Here is a 15571-nt window from a genome sequence, read left to right on the forward strand (position 1 = left end):
CTTTTCTGTACATCTTTACTTTTTTTTGAGATGAAACCTCAATGTAGTTTCAATTTACATTTTCCTGGTGGCTAGTGACTGTTAAATGTGTATATATGTGTATGTGTGTGTGTGTGCACATACTTATATGAGTGTGTGTAAATTCATCTGTGTGTGTGTATTCATATGTGTGTGTGTGTATTTGCCATCTGTATTTCATCCTTTGAGAACTTTCTGTTTAATTAGTTAGCCTATTATTTGATTGGGCTGCTTTGATTTGCTCTTTTATCTTTTTGAGTATTCTTTGTGAAGGGACACAAGTCCACTCACATGTGGCTCTGGCAGGCCTTGCCCTTCTCCCCATTCCTCTGCCTTGCTAAAAAACATTAGAGTACATTCCTAAAGCTACCCCCCCCCAAAGTCTATTCCTTTATTTGACCAATCTCTCTTCTTGAGACTGATTATGAAGGTGTAGCTATCAAAATATTGAAGTCCAGTAATTGAAACGCCCTTTGGCTCATGTAATTAACATGCCCAATTATTCAAGTACAGGGATTCCCATTTTACCTTTATAAACCACCATTTGCCTATGGGCCGCGACTGCCTCCTCTCTATCCAAAGGCGTTTTGTCTCTTGTCCCTCCAGTACAAATATCCATGCTCCCTTTCCTCTCCCCTCCTTACTTGTCCTTGGTCCCCTGTATTTGTATTTATCCTGCCCTCTGTCCCATGGGGCAAATAAGTCCCCTTTGTGCCGAGAACTTGGTCTTGGGAGTCCTGAGCTGATAGCAATCTCTTACACTTTGTATGTTTGGGATATTAATCCTCTGTCAGATGTCTAGCTAGCAACAGTGCCTTTACCACGTTCAAATTTTTATTTCTATTTTTAATTTTTCCCCTATGGCAATATGAGTTGGTTTTCATCCTTGTACCCAAAAGAATCCCTAATGAAAATCTCTGTGGGGAGAAATTATACGTTTCTTCCATTTCTTTTAATTATGTATATGCATATGTGCCTGCACATGGGTGTGTACCTGGGTGTGCAGGTGTCCACAGAGACCACAGGTGTTGGCCCCTTTGGAGATGGAGTTACAGGTGTGTGTGAGCCATCTGATGTAGGTGCTGAGGCCTGAACTCATGTCCTCTGTTAGAACAGCACACTCTTGGCTGCAGAGACATTTGTCTAGTCTAGAAGTTACACTCTTTATCATGTCAGCTTCCCCTGTCACCATATGGAGAATGAAAGAACACCCCAAGGCTACAGTGTTCAGGGAGCCTCGACTTCAGGACAAGCAGAGATTCAGATCTGAAGGCTGAGATCTGCTTTGGGAAATTACTGAAGGGAACACTAGAGTTTAAGTCCAGACTGTGTTATGGGTATTGTTTTTCATTTATTGATACAAATTCAAGGTCAATTTTGTGATATGTATATTTCTCCTCTTGATTAAGTATTGTGCTTATACTGATCTTTTAAAACGTAATGCATAATTGAATACAGACTATAGATAGTTACTTATAATAGTCAGAATTTATAGTTAGGTAAGTTAGGTTTTCTAGATATACAGAAATATATTTGTCATAGACAGTCTTCAAACCTTTCAAAGACCACAGAAGGATAATATATAAACACTAGGATTGACAGAGACATCTTACTGCCTGGACAGTCACCCGAAGTTCCTCTGTAACATTGGAGCATCCATCTTCAGCCCATAGGCCACAATGTGTCCAGAAGATTTCTCAGCAAAGCAGGAAATTTCAAACTGTCCATCTGCATTGGCAGTCTGTCAGTCATTTCTCTGTCCTGTAGAAAGTCTGGTAGACACTTCCATGAAGCAGGACCCTGTAAGACTGAGTTTAGCAGTCACTTTTCTGTGGGTCCTGCATGTCCAGTTTATACAGCAACAGTCAGTCTAGGCAAGAGCAGTTTCTTGCCCAAATGGCTAATCTTGCCGTATTGAAAGCAAACTCCATAACGAGTTTCTTCGATGCCCATCTTCCTCTCAGACGTAATTGGTGCTGCCAGGAGCAGACATTTCTCATTGTCAAGAAAAACCCTAAACCATTTTAAATGCCATTTTCTGAAGGTCTTTGAGAGGTTACCGGAGAGGTTTCCGGGCTTCCTACCCCAATGGCGTTACATCTCGAACTCTCTTGTGTTTCTCCTTCCCAGAATCCTCCTGGACTCCTAGCCCCACCTATCTAGATTCCTATTGGCCAGACAGTCTTTATTGACAAATGCACAGGACTTCCCCCAACAAGACTGTAATCACAGGACTCTGGAGGCTGAGGCAGGAGGACTGCTGCAACGATAAGGCCAGTCTAAGCTCCACAGTGAGTATGTAAACAAAGTAAGACCCTGCTTCAAAACAAAAGTAAGTCCCCAAAACAAAAAAATAAAACCTCCAGTGGAGGCCAAATGCTACATATCAAAGTGTTTATACCATAATGTACAGCAGTGACAAAGGCAATGCCTAGCACAGTTCACACACCTCCTTTCCTCTTTTCCCTTCTCATCTTATTGTAGTTTTCGTTTTTTGTTTGTTTGTTTGTTTGCTTTTGTTTCTGCTTTTCTCTTTGGGGCCTGCCACCCAGCTCCCAAATAAATACATGGAGACTTGTTCTTAATTATGAATGCCTGTCCTTAGTTTGGCTTATTTCTAGCCAGCTTTTCTTTTCTTTTAATTCATTTTACATACCAACCACAGTTTCCCCTTCCTCCTTTCCTTTAATTCTCCCCACCCTTCCCCCCAAACCAGCCCCCATCCACTCCTCAGAAAGGGTAAGACCTCCCATGGGAAGTCAACAAAGCCTTAGCCAACTTTTCTTAAATTATCCTGTCTACGTTTTGCCTCTGGGCTTTTACCTTTCTTTATTCTATGTCTTTTTTCCTTCTTACTCTGTGACTGGCTGGGTGACTGGGTGACTGACTCCTGGAGTCCCTTTCTCCTCCTTTATTCTCTCCTCCCCCCTCATTGCTTCCCATTTATCCTCTCTGCATGCCAGCTCCACCTGTTTCTCTCTCCTGTGTAGCTATTGGCCACTCAGCTCTTTATTAGTCCAATCAGGTGTTTTAGACAGGCAAGTTAACACAGCTTTACATAATTAAACAAATACAATATAAAAGAATACAACACATCTTTGCATCATTAAACAAGCATAAAAGAATATGAGGCATCTTTAACTAATATTACACGACACCTTAGCATCTCCATTTTCTTCCAGAATTCTCTCAGGTTCAAAGGTACATATCTTAGCCACTCACCTAAGCTCAGATGCCCCCTCCCTACATACAAAGCTGCTCTAGCCTCACCCCTCAGCCCTCTGATTAGTCTATCTTCTGGAAGGCAATCTCTGTAAAGAAGTCTGGGGAGGCCCCAGGAACAGCCCTGAAGCATCTGGTCAGAGAATTCTAACATCCTAGGGACCTAAATTAAGGGAGATCCAAAATGAGGAGGCACAGGCCTTGAGCAACACCTTCTTCAACCTTACAGTTTTCTTCCCCAGAGAGGAGAGCCGTGGCCACAGCGTAGCCAGAAGATTTTTTTTTACAAAAGAAGCCTGGATGCTGGGAAGATAGCTCAGCTGGGAAAGTACTTGCTATGCCAACACTATGGCCCAAGTTCAATGCCCAGAAGCCACTTGTAAAGAATGACATGGTGACACACACTTGTAATTCCAACATGGAGAGACAGAGGCAGGCAGATACCTGGGGCTCATTAGTCTGACAGCTGAAATTACTTGGCAAGTTCCAGGCCAAGTGAGAGACCTGTCTCCAAAACTGGGGGGGGGGGGGGGGCAGGAAGTAATGGTACATGAGAAACAACATCCAAGGTTGACCTCTGGCCTTAACATTTATAATTGTATGTGCACACACAGCTACATGTACATACAAACATGGAACGTATACCCACATGCATATAAACACTCAGAAAAGAGAAACCTGGAAAGGGCCCTTATTGCTGGAGTTTTCTCTTGTCCCGCCAGGTCCCGCCACCCTTCTCAGCCCCCAATAAGCACACAGAGACGTATATTAATTATTAAACTTTTGGCCGATGACTAGGGCTTCTTGACTAGTTCTGTCTTAATTATTAATCCATTTCTATCAATCTAAGTATTTCCACATAGTCTTATCTTACCAGAGAAGGGTCTGGGAGTGTTACTCCTTCCTCCGCTACATAGTGTCTCTTTGCAGTCTCTCTCTGCCTGTCTTTCCCAGAATTCTCCTCGTCTCCTAGTCCCACCTATCTTCCTGCCTCTATTGGCCAGTGTTTTATTCATTAACCAATAAGAGGAACATATATACAAAAGGACATCCCTCATCAGGTCCTAGTCTGCTTCTATGTTGCTGTGATAAAACCTGACCAAAAGCAACCTGGGGAGGAAAGGGTTTATCTGGCCTCAACAAGGGAAGCAAGACAAGAACCAGAGACAAAAACCTGCAGGCAGAAACTGAAGCAGAGACCATGGAGGAACATTACTTACTGGTTATTTCTTTGTCTTGCTCAACTCCCTTCTCAAATAGACCAGGTCCACCTGCCCAGGGGTGGCACAACCTGTAGTGTCTTGACCCTAAACATCAGTTACCAATAGAGAAAATGCCTCCACAGTCATGCCCACAGGTCAATCTGATGGAGGCATTCCTCAGTATATCTTAGTTTGTGTTGCGTTGACAAAAACTAACCAGTCAAGGTCCCTCTTGCTGAGGTCTAAAGGCAAGTTCTAGGCTGATGCCATACATAGGAGACAATTTGATTGGCAGCCCCAAGACATGAACTAGCTTTTAGCCTGTTATGCATAGCTTCCTTGGACTGGCGTTTCCATATTCTAAACTTGCATAGACCATTTCAGGTGTGGCTTACTGTCTGATTAAACAAAAGGTTACCAGGCTGTGGGGAAAGTGTTGTCCAGCACAGTTGATTGTGTCTCTTACTGAAAGACAAGTTTCCTTGTGGATCCATCAGCTAAGGATATGCTAGTGTTAGAAGACCACTTTAATAAGAATGATCCTGATTTGGCTCCGGACATCACTGTCACCCAGTCATACAATTCATTTATTTCCTGATTTCTCCAAGTATTTGGGATGGTGAAATTATGTTCATGAGTCCCTGCTTGGGCTCTGCAGGGTCAGTGCTGGCACTCACAGCTATTTATGTGGACTTGTGTCTTAGGATTGTTACTGAAAGGGATAATGGTTTGAAAGAAATACAGACATTGTTGGAAAGACCTGTGGAATCAAATAGATGAAACTTGGAAGCTTATAGACATCTGTATTTGACGATACAGCTTTTACCATCAGACAAATGAGTTTTCCAAGTCAAATAAATGTAGACTATCCTGGATGCAAAGGCCATTAGAGGCCTCTGAGAGCATCCTCTTCATGGCACATAAGTGGTCCCCCAGGGCTACAGTCACCCAGGCAGCTTCCCAGAAAGTAGGACTAGCAGGCATAAAGGCTGTGATCAATTATCTCCTATCATTCACATCCCTTCCTAAGTCTCCAGCAGAAAGGGCCCAGGACAGGCAGTGGCTGAGAGCAGGCAGCTTAGCTGGACCAAGGACACAGCTGTTACATGTGGAATATTATCTTACAGACCCTGGCCGTGCTGGGACACCAGGACAAACTCCAGCTCCTGCACACAGCAGTTCTCTCCTTAGCAGAAACCTTACTTTACCTCTGGTTGAACTTGCCTCCCCCAGCTTTAATTGCCATTAGTTCCCACTGAGCTGAACATTTGGCTGTGTTGGTATCCTAATTGTGTTTTCTCTATGGTGAGTTTTCTGATCAGTTCTTGCCTCTTAATTAATTCTCGGTGCCTCTGTGCTTTCCAGGACCACATTTATGAGGGCTGTATATATAAGATGCCACTTCTTGGTCTTATTTATTGTGAATTTTTCTCCCAAGACATTGTTATTTTTTGTTTTTATTTTATTTTAATATTTGAAAGCTACACATGTGCACACACAGGCACATAGGCACGGAGAGGTGACAGGGACACACACACACACACACACACACACACACACACACCTTCTCTCTTTCCCTTTGTGGCTCCCTTTCTCCCTATATTTGCTCTCGGGCTCCTCTGTGGATGTGTGTGTCATATAGCAAAAATGTCACAGCTGAAGAGAGAAATCTGGGAGTGGCATGAAAAGCAAGAGCCTGGATGACCTTGGAAGAACGAAACAGTGAACAAGAAAGGGTAAGCTGCCAAGAATGAAGGAGGGCCCGAGTAGCAACCAAAGTGAAGCCAGCCCAGCTTGAAGTCAGGAGAGGCAGATTGAGGAGGACAGGAACTCCCAGGGAGTCTCTGTGTTGAGGGGACCAGCCTTCGCCTTTGTTTTACCTCGTCTTTCGTGGTTTCATCCCTCTGGAGTTCCCTGGGGACAGGTGCCAGGTGAGTCTCTGATACTGCCTGGTCTCCAGGTGTTGGGCACCATTTCAGCTCAGTGTCCTAGCTTAGCCCCTTCTGCCTCTCTAGCTCTGCAGACGAGGAGAGCCAGGAGCTAACTGGGCTCTGAGTTGTTTCCCTGACACAGGATATGGCTTCTGGACCAAGCCAGCTGCCTCTGTCTCTTGGACCTCTTGCACTCCTATTAGGCACTTGAAGTTACTTTGGACGCTTAAATGACAGCAATGGAGAGAAAAGTAGTGCATTTTGAACAACCTTCAAGGAGGAGTGGTAACTGGAAGGGATGAGGAGGAGGCCGCATTTCCAAGCATCCTAAGGCTCAAGCAGATTGAGTTATTCATGACTCTAGATAGCTTCATATATGTGGAAACAGAGTCAGTCTGAGGGCCACCCCATGAATTTCTCAAAAAGACATGGTTAAAAAAAAAGTGGAATTGAGAAGGGACATCAGTTTTGCTACTCTCCAGTGTATCGGGTGGCTTGCCACCTGGAACAAGATTGGGGATGTGGGCTTCTCTCTCCCCTTACTCTAAGCAACACCTCTGATCATGACTGACACAGAGCCTGGGAAGTCTAGAGGTATTTGGATTTGCAGGTAAATATGTTGATCTTTTGTGGGTAGGAAAGGATGAACTGCTTGTAAACAGAAGAGGGCCCCGAACCTTCTTGGCAGTCCTGGTGACTGGCAGTGTGGGCTGCCTGGCTGGCCTGCATGCCACACTTGGCAAGGTCAACAGATTCTAGAAAGCATTTCGAGGTAACCACACAGGAAACAGAGTCAGTGGCTAGAGTAGGGACACCCAAAGGTCCTTAGCCGCTAGCGCAGCTCTAGGGAAAGCACTGTGTTTTCCTCGTGGAGGAGACCAAAAGTGTGTTGAACTTGCTTATACTTTACTTTTGCTGGGGACTTGGTGCTGTTTTGAATTGTCAGTTAGGTAGTGGGGAGGTTGAAGACAGAATATCATACTTTTCCTGAAGCCCCTAAAGCTATTCTTCCTGCCTTGGTTAGAGATCATATTTCTGAAGGCTCTCACCTGCTTCTCCATTAGGAAATGGAATCCAGAATCCCAGTACTCAGGAGGGTGAGGCCACCCTGGGTTACATAGTAAGTTCTAGGAAAGCCTGGGCTACAAAGTGAGATCCTGCCCCACCTCTGAAATTCTTTAAAGACTTATTTACTTTTATGTGTATTCATTTTGTTTGCCTGCATGTATGTTTATGCACCATATGCATATCTGGGCATCAGACTATCTGGAAGTAAAACCAACATGTGGGTTCTGGGAACTGAACCCCACCATCCTCTGAAAAAGCAGAAAGTGTACAGAACCACTGAGCCATCTCTCCAGTATCCCACTCCACTTTTTAATTAAAAAAGAATTTGAGCTTATGCAACTCACCCTAATTAAATTCAGTGGGGCACAAATAAAAAGGACATGGAAAAGGAGGGGGCCTTATTTGTAAGAAGGAAGGGTTCAGTGTAAGAGGAGGGGGTAAGACAGAATTAATGGGGGTACTGTGATCAGAACACATGAAGCTGTGAAGGATAAAATAAAATTTTTTAAAAAGTATTTGAGCTTAAGGCTTTCTTAGGGAATCAATAATGTGTGTTTTGTTGGCTTTGAAGTAATCTATATAAGCCAGTCTTAGCAACAGGCACTAAGGCAGAGAAGATGTTCACAAAATGAGTGCTGAGTTCCATTAACAGTAAATAGCCAGACATGTGGTCTTCTCCTGTGTCAAGGATCAATAGACTCTTTGCTTAAAAAACTAGAGCATGTGTATTTTCTACTTTGCCCACCATGTGGCATCTGTTGCAGCCACCTGCCTTTGCTCTTATGCTGTACAAATGGCCGGAGACAATTCACACTTGAGTGACAATAGTGTGGGCCAACTGAGCTGAATCATAGGGCTGACAGTTGGAATCTCAGCTCATTCTCACATTTCTCCCTGGCCATTTAAAACCGTCAAGCATCTTAGACTGTGGGCTCTATGAAAATGAGCAGTGGGCTGGAACTGACTCACAGGCTGTGGTCTGCCACCTCCTGTTCTATGTTGTAAGTGGCTTTGCCACACCCAGCACTTCTATCAGATTTCTTTCCACTCTTGTTAAATGGAAATTAAGCATTAGTGTGCCATATCTCCATTATTAGAACCACAAAGTCCATATTGGATCCCGACCATACTGTTATTAATTTATTGGTGCCATCATTCTCTCACATCTATGGAAATACTGTTTAATTGGGGTCTCCTGAGGGTGTGAACACTGGAAGCTGTAAATGAAGTTTTTAATTGGTCTAAATAATGAAAACCCAGAGTCAGATATAAAGGAAAATGTTGAGAGATCAGAGAGAAGGAGAAAGCCAAAGCCTCATTAGTGTCTCAGTGGAAAAGAGTTCGAGTTCCTGTTTCTTTCTGCTTATATCCTCTCTCCGCCCAGCCGCCTCACTTCCTGTCTCTGCCCAGCCATCTCGCTTCCTGTCTGTCTGCACAGACCTCCAGACCTCTATGGTTATCTAGTGGCAAGCACCATCCTCTGATCTTCAGACAAGCTTTATTTGTACAAGCAAGATATCACCATAGAACACAGTCTAGAGACAAAGAGGGATGTATTGGCTTTGGGTTGTTGGTGAGTGTTCCTAGATTTATTTCTCTGCTCCTCAGTGGAGTGACCAGCTTCATGAGTGCTCATTAGAACACTGTATTTAGGTACATACATACCATGCCAGGTATATCAGGGATGCTCAATAAATGCAGCAGAGATATCCAGAGAAACCAAAGCAAATGCAATACCCCTCGTCTAACCCCCTACTGGTGGTTACTCCTGTCTCTGCCTCCCCCGCCCCCGTCCCAAGAACAAGACCATTTGGGAAGGAAATTTTGACTAGCCTCACCCTCTTGCAGCAGCTATGCTCCCTTCAGCAATCTGCCATTCAAGTCTCACCTGCAGTGGCTTGCACAGCTTTTATTTGAAGTCAAGTGCCCTGTGCTGCTTTGTGCCTGTTGTAATTACCAGCCTGAATACCTACACTGCTCTTCTCTAAGTAGCTTGACCATATTGTCCAACACTTTTTGGTCTTTCCAATAGAATGCTGTGGTAACCATCCTATGTGCCTAGTTCAAAGATAGGTAGCCACTACCGAATAACTAAATAAATGAATAGCTTCCTTTATTCTTTACTTAAGATCAGTTACATGCCATTCATTTACTATCATCTGATTTTCAGAGTCTTACTAGAATATGATCGTAGGGATCTATACAATGTTTCACAGAGAAAAGTTGTCTTACAATAACTTTTAGCCTTCAAAAGTAAGGCACTTTGTGTTTATGTTTGTAGAGGATTGTCAACTTGACACAGAGCTAGACATTTATACCTAGGAAGAAGGAATCTCAATTGAGAATTGCCTCCACCAGACTGGCCTGTGGGCATGCTCATGGGGCATTTCTTAACTGTTAAGTGATGTAGGAGGGTTCCATCTCGGGGCAAGTGGGTCTGGGCTATGTAACAAATGCACCTGAGCAAACCGGAAGGAACAAGCCAGTAAGTAGCATCGTAGTCTTCTGTGATCTCTGCTTCAGCTTCTGCTTCACTTACCTGTGTGATTAACTGTTATCTCGAAGCATAAGATGAATAAATAAACCCTTTCTTCCCAAAGTTGCTGTTCGCTGTGGTGTTTATCACAATGGAAATGAAACTTCTTTTTCTCCTTCTCATCTCCTCCTTCTCCTCCTTCCTCCTCCTCCTTCTTTCTATTACTTTTCTTCTTCTTTTTTGAGGGAAGGGCTTTAAGACAGGGATTTTTTGTATTGCTCTGGCTATTCTGGAGCTCTCCATAAACAAAACTGCCCTCAAACTCAGAGATCCACCTGCCTTTGCCTCCCAAACATATTCTATATTTCTTAAGCTGAGTTCCCTCACTATTTTGCTTTGTCTCTTCTTATTGTATTATACATAGTCAACTGTGCATTTAAAACATTTCACAACAAAAGCAAAATATATGATACTCTTTTAAAAAATTCCTCCCAGTTTTTCCTTAAAAAGTTTCATGACTATCTTTGCATATGTGTTTATCTGGTATTTGTTATGGCCCTTTATTGTTTTCTCTGAGAATGGTGGTCTTGTAGCCTTTTTGGCAGTCTTTATTCCATTCTGTTTATTTCATCATTTATTACTCATTGCTTAAATAACCAGTGTGATCTAAGATGAAGCAAGTGAAATTAGAGGTCCTGGTGAACACATGCTCTAATATTAGTAGAAGGTGAAAGCATAGTTGCGATTTCATGGATCCTTGGCTGATGATGGTGCAGAAGGGAGGGGCTCCTGGGTGAAGGCTGACGGGCAACAGGAACCCTCTCTTCTACCTCACCTGAAGCATTCAATAGCATTAGCTGTCAAGTCCATCCCAGTTATGGCAGCAATGTTAGTCTTCCCTGGAAAACACGAACCCCTGGAAGTATACAAATATAATTCCATTTTTAATTTCTATACAGAACACCCCCAACCTTGACAGCCCAGATGCCTATTTTTTTTAAGTTATGCTTTTTAAATCTTGTTCAAATTAAGATGGAGAGACCAAAAAAAAAGTCTTGAAGCTGGGGAGATGTCTCAGCAGTTAAGAGCACCAACTGCTTGCCCAAAGGACTTGGGTTAAATTTCCAGCCCCCACTTGGTGGTTCACAACCTTCTGCAATTCCAGTGCTTGGGTATCTGACATCTGAGTGTGACAAAGCATGTGAGTGGTGCACATACTTACATGCAGGCAAACACACACAAAATAATACACAAATAAATCTAGTTAAATTGTTAAAACTGTCTTCAGGCAGTTTTAATCTACTTTGAACCTTTTTGCTCATGCCCTCCTGGAGGCGATCTGGGCTACATACTCATCCTGTGCTGCTTTCCTCCTCTACCTGTCAGTTTCCTTAAAAAGTCACTGGACTAGATGACTGCCACAGATTTATGGGAATGTCAATATATCCTTGTAAACATGTTTTCTGTTAGCTTGATTTGATTAAATGATCAATTGCCTGCTGATTGGCTGATTAATGGATGTTTAATGATACCAAAACAGAGACAGATCTTGCTTTGGCTGTTGCCAGGACCTGATGAAAAGCTACATCAGTGAGGAAAGTTGGACCTCACTGGAGCTTGAGGCCCAAAGCTAGTCTTTCCTTCTGCAAAATAGATAAAGGTCCAGAATTTCAGAACACATGACTAAATTTCACCCCTTTTGAGAAGCCATTACAGATGCCCTTGGGACATAGAACTTGATCCGCTTTCTAGAATATTCCTTTGCATGAGCTCATTACCGCATCTCCACACTACACCAAAACCCTCCTTTGCTCTACGAGACGGGTAAGCTCTGGCCAATGTGACTCTGTAATTTTGGAAACTGTAAGCTTTTAGGCAGTACCTTGAGGCTGCCAAGGGAATCTTTGGTTGAACAGAGAAGAGAGCATGCATGGGCTTTGAAGGCAGAGAAACCACAAACAGAAGAATGGTCTATCGTGGCACTGTACACACAGTAGTCACTGCCATGTGGAGCCACTTCTGTAACAAGTCATGGAATTTCAATGCAGTTTAAAAGTCACTCCCTTCACCACAGGAGCTACATAGCAAAGCCTCAATAGTACAGTGACTGGTGGCTACATTATTGTTTCTTTCATTGAAATTAAGGGATAGTTGTTTTGGATAGGGACTGGCTCAGAGGTAACTCTTATCTTCATCACACAGACACACACAGGTATACACACACATTCCACAGCATTCCAATAGCTTGATCTTCACCATTAACATGTACACAGCACAACCCTGCTCTCAGAATTGTTTCTAGAGGAAGTTGAAGGGGAGCCTTTGTTTCCAGAGACCTGTTGGAGAATGAAGTACAAGAGGAGACTCTGGCAATGATGGCAGACAGGACTCTTTCCCTTTCCAGACAATCCCTCCCTCACTGTATTTCCAGTGTGTTAGATTTTGGCTTTACAAAGGCAGACTCCCTGGTCTCACATGATAAATCATCTTTATTCGAGGCTGAAAAGGAGCCAAAAGCAGACGGTCAGTGAGGTGCATGCTTGTTAACCACAGATGGCTGCCAGGAGGGCCCTTGCTGAGCAAATGCGGACCTGCTTATTCCAGAACATTCTTTGTGGGACAGTGTTTGCCAGATATTTTCCAATGTGTTGGGTTTTCTTTTTTTGTTTTTTTGTTTGTCCCTGAGGCTTGATCCTAACCTGTGCTCATCTATCACTCTCCAGAGTTCCACTTTTGCAGAGGAGACGCAAGACTACAGAGACGAGACGACAGTCTAGTTACCCCATTGTGACTCCACTCAGCCCCACAAACCCTGCTGACCTCTTTTGGAAACAATCAGCAATGGTTATTCTGGAGAGTGTGTGAGATCAGAATGCCCCTGGGCAAGAGCTGGTTCTTAGTACAAATTCAAGTTGGCCCATGATCTTTCATACAGTGGCTTCTGTGAATGGGAGGTTTTTACTGGAGAAAGATCTCTGAATTGTACTCAATAACAAATGTCATGAGCCCAAAATGGTCACAGTTCTAGGCCAAACAAATACAAGAAAGCACCCACACTAGAAAGCAGAGATGGGTTCAGCACTGGAAAGAAAGCCAACCTTATGGAGATGGGAGCAACACTCTAATGAGACTTGTAGGGAGAACTTATCAGAGGAAGTTAGAAAACTTCATCAAGAACCATTATCTCTACTTCATTTCAACACTCCAATGAACTTGCTCCAGGCAGAATGCAAGATGTAAGATAAGTCCAAACAAATGGAAACTAACATGTGGACTGCAGCCTGTAGGCTGGCATCTTTAAATGCAGAGCCCTGATCTTGCATTCCAGAAATGGTGTTTGTAAGACCAAATGCCCAAGGGTTTCAGATGCACAAACACCTACCAGAAGGCAAGAGAACAATCATAACACTAAACATTTTTGACTAGGTCTGGTGGCACAGGACTATCCTCTTGAGAGTTTGAAGAAGAAAAGTCCTAAGTTTAAGGCTAGCCTGTACTAAATAATGAGATCCTGTATTATGAAAGGAGAGACAGGGGTGGGAAAGATGAGAGATAGTGGTGGAAATGGGAGGAGAAAGAGAAGAAAACAAACTTCAACATGAAAAATAAGGAAAAAGTGCCGAGTAATGGTGACTAGATTATCAAAGTAACTCAGTCCTTTCAGGAACACACAGCCTAGTGGGAGTAAACACAGACATGTCAGTAAATAATTTTAGGTATCTTGCAATGGGAACCCAAGAGAGGAGGAGCCAGGGTCTGTGGAGATGTCAAGGACTGTATCATATAGGACTCAGAGAGAAGGCAAACTTAGGAGGCATCCAAGCAATTCTCATTGTAAGCAGGGTCCTTTGGACTACCAGCATCTACACATCTCAGAGACACCAACACTCATGGGGTGACTTAGAGTCAGTCATGATGTTTAGCATAGAAGGGTGAGACAGGAAGATCTCATGAGCCTTAGGCGTTCAAGGGCAGAATATCCAACATATCCAGACATCATCTCAAACAAACAAAACACAAGGATCAAACTATCAGCTAATACCCAGCATACCTGAGGAAGAGGTGGCGAGCATTTAGCCATGGTCTTGTCACTCATTGTAGTGGATTGAATGAGAATGGTCCATAGGCTCATATGTTTGAATGTTTGGTCCACAGTTGGTGGAACTGTTTGGGGAGGATTGAGAGGTGTGGCATCATTGGAGGAGGTGTTAATGGAGGTGGGCTTTGAGGTTGCAAAATGGCATGCCATTTTCAAGTAGATTCTCTACCTTCTGCTTGTGGGTCAAGATGTAAGCTCTCAATTCCTCCAGTGCTGCGTTTCCTTATCTTTATCTACTGCTGTGCTCCCCACCATGGTGGTCATGGATGGACTCTAAACATGAGCCCAAATTTAATGCTTTCTTCTTTAAGTTTCCTTGGTCATGGTGTCTTATCACAGCAATAGGAAAGTAACTAAGACACTCATGTTTATTATTAACCTTTGAGATTTTGGAGTGGGAGTTGACAGTCACTGCTGAACAGTTATATAAAAGTCATTGCCTCTGGGACTGCTCACATCCCCTTAGCATGATTTTCCATAATCATGAACACTGGGGACAATGCAAATCTCTCCTGGTTGAGTAGGGGGAGCAGAATAGGGGGAAGAGGGAATCATAGGTTAGAAGACAGATATGGCACCAGTGTGACCTCTAGTGATCTAAAGGGATGACACCAACTGGCAAGCTAAGCAATAGTGGAGAGACCACCTCAAATGCCCATTCCTGATAATGAACTTGATGTTTATAACCATTCTGGGGCCTTCATCCAGTGACTGATGGAAGCAGAGGCAAACACCCACAGTTAAACACTGAACTGAACCCAAGGAACCCAGTGACAGAGAGAGAGAGGAGCGATGAGCAAATTGGCAAAGAATGGGCTGGCAAAACCAGCAGAGACAGCTGATCTGAACAGGGGAGAGCTCTTGGACCCCAGACCGACAGCTGGGAGGCCAGCATGGGACCGATCCAGACCCCCTGAATGTGAGAGTCAGTGAGGAGGTCTGGGCAACCTATGGGGCCCTGGGCAGTGGATCAGTGTTTATACCTGGCATACAAACAGACATCGTGTGTCCATAACACAAAGAGGGATGCTCTCTCAGCCTGGACTCTTAAGGGAGTGCCTGGACCCTGCCCTGAGTGAAATGACAGACTCTAGATATCCCCTATGTGGAAGGAAGTGGGGATAAGGTGAGAGTCTGGGGGGATGGTGGGGAGGTGCGGGAGGAGGAGAGGGAAAGGGAACTGGGATTGACATGTAAAACGAGCTATTTAAAATTAAAATAATAAAAAAGAAAAAATGTCAAGTTATTAAATACATACAGTGGCATATGGTGGAGTGACAAAAAGGGGGTGAGCTAAGTGTGTGTACATTGGATGAACAGATAGCCACATTTTATGTTCTTTTTTTTAAGTTGTAGATTAATACTCTATGGGGTAAGCCTCATGCTGGCTATGTGTGCATTTACCCAGAAACATAGCTGTAGTATGAATAATAAAAAAACCCAGAGACACATATTGGGGTTCAAACTGAAGACCATAAAAGGAAAGCAGGCAAACCATCAGAAAGCTCTTACCTCTAACAAGGCTAGGGCAATCCTGTCCTCAATGTGGCTGGAA

At 43.5% G+C, this 15571-nt stretch overlaps 1 long non-coding RNA gene across 1 annotated transcript in view; it reads left to right on the plus strand.

The window, feature by feature from the left end:
• Window positions 1-2212: 2212 nt before the first annotated feature.
• Window positions 2213-15571, plus strand: part of LOC121133242 — a 33409-nt gene continuing 20050 nt past the window's right edge. The window contains exon 1 of the long non-coding RNA XR_005870031.1: window positions 2213-2309. This is a non-coding gene — a long non-coding RNA (uncharacterized LOC121133242). The remainder of the gene's footprint in view (window positions 2310-15571) is intronic.

The sequence above is a fragment of the Mesocricetus auratus genome, unplaced genomic scaffold (genome assembly GCF_017639785.1).
Source record: "Mesocricetus auratus isolate SY011 unplaced genomic scaffold, BCM_Maur_2.0 Super-Scaffold_4256, whole genome shotgun sequence".
In the NCBI taxonomy this organism is placed as follows: domain Eukaryota; kingdom Metazoa; phylum Chordata; class Mammalia; order Rodentia; family Cricetidae; genus Mesocricetus; species Mesocricetus auratus.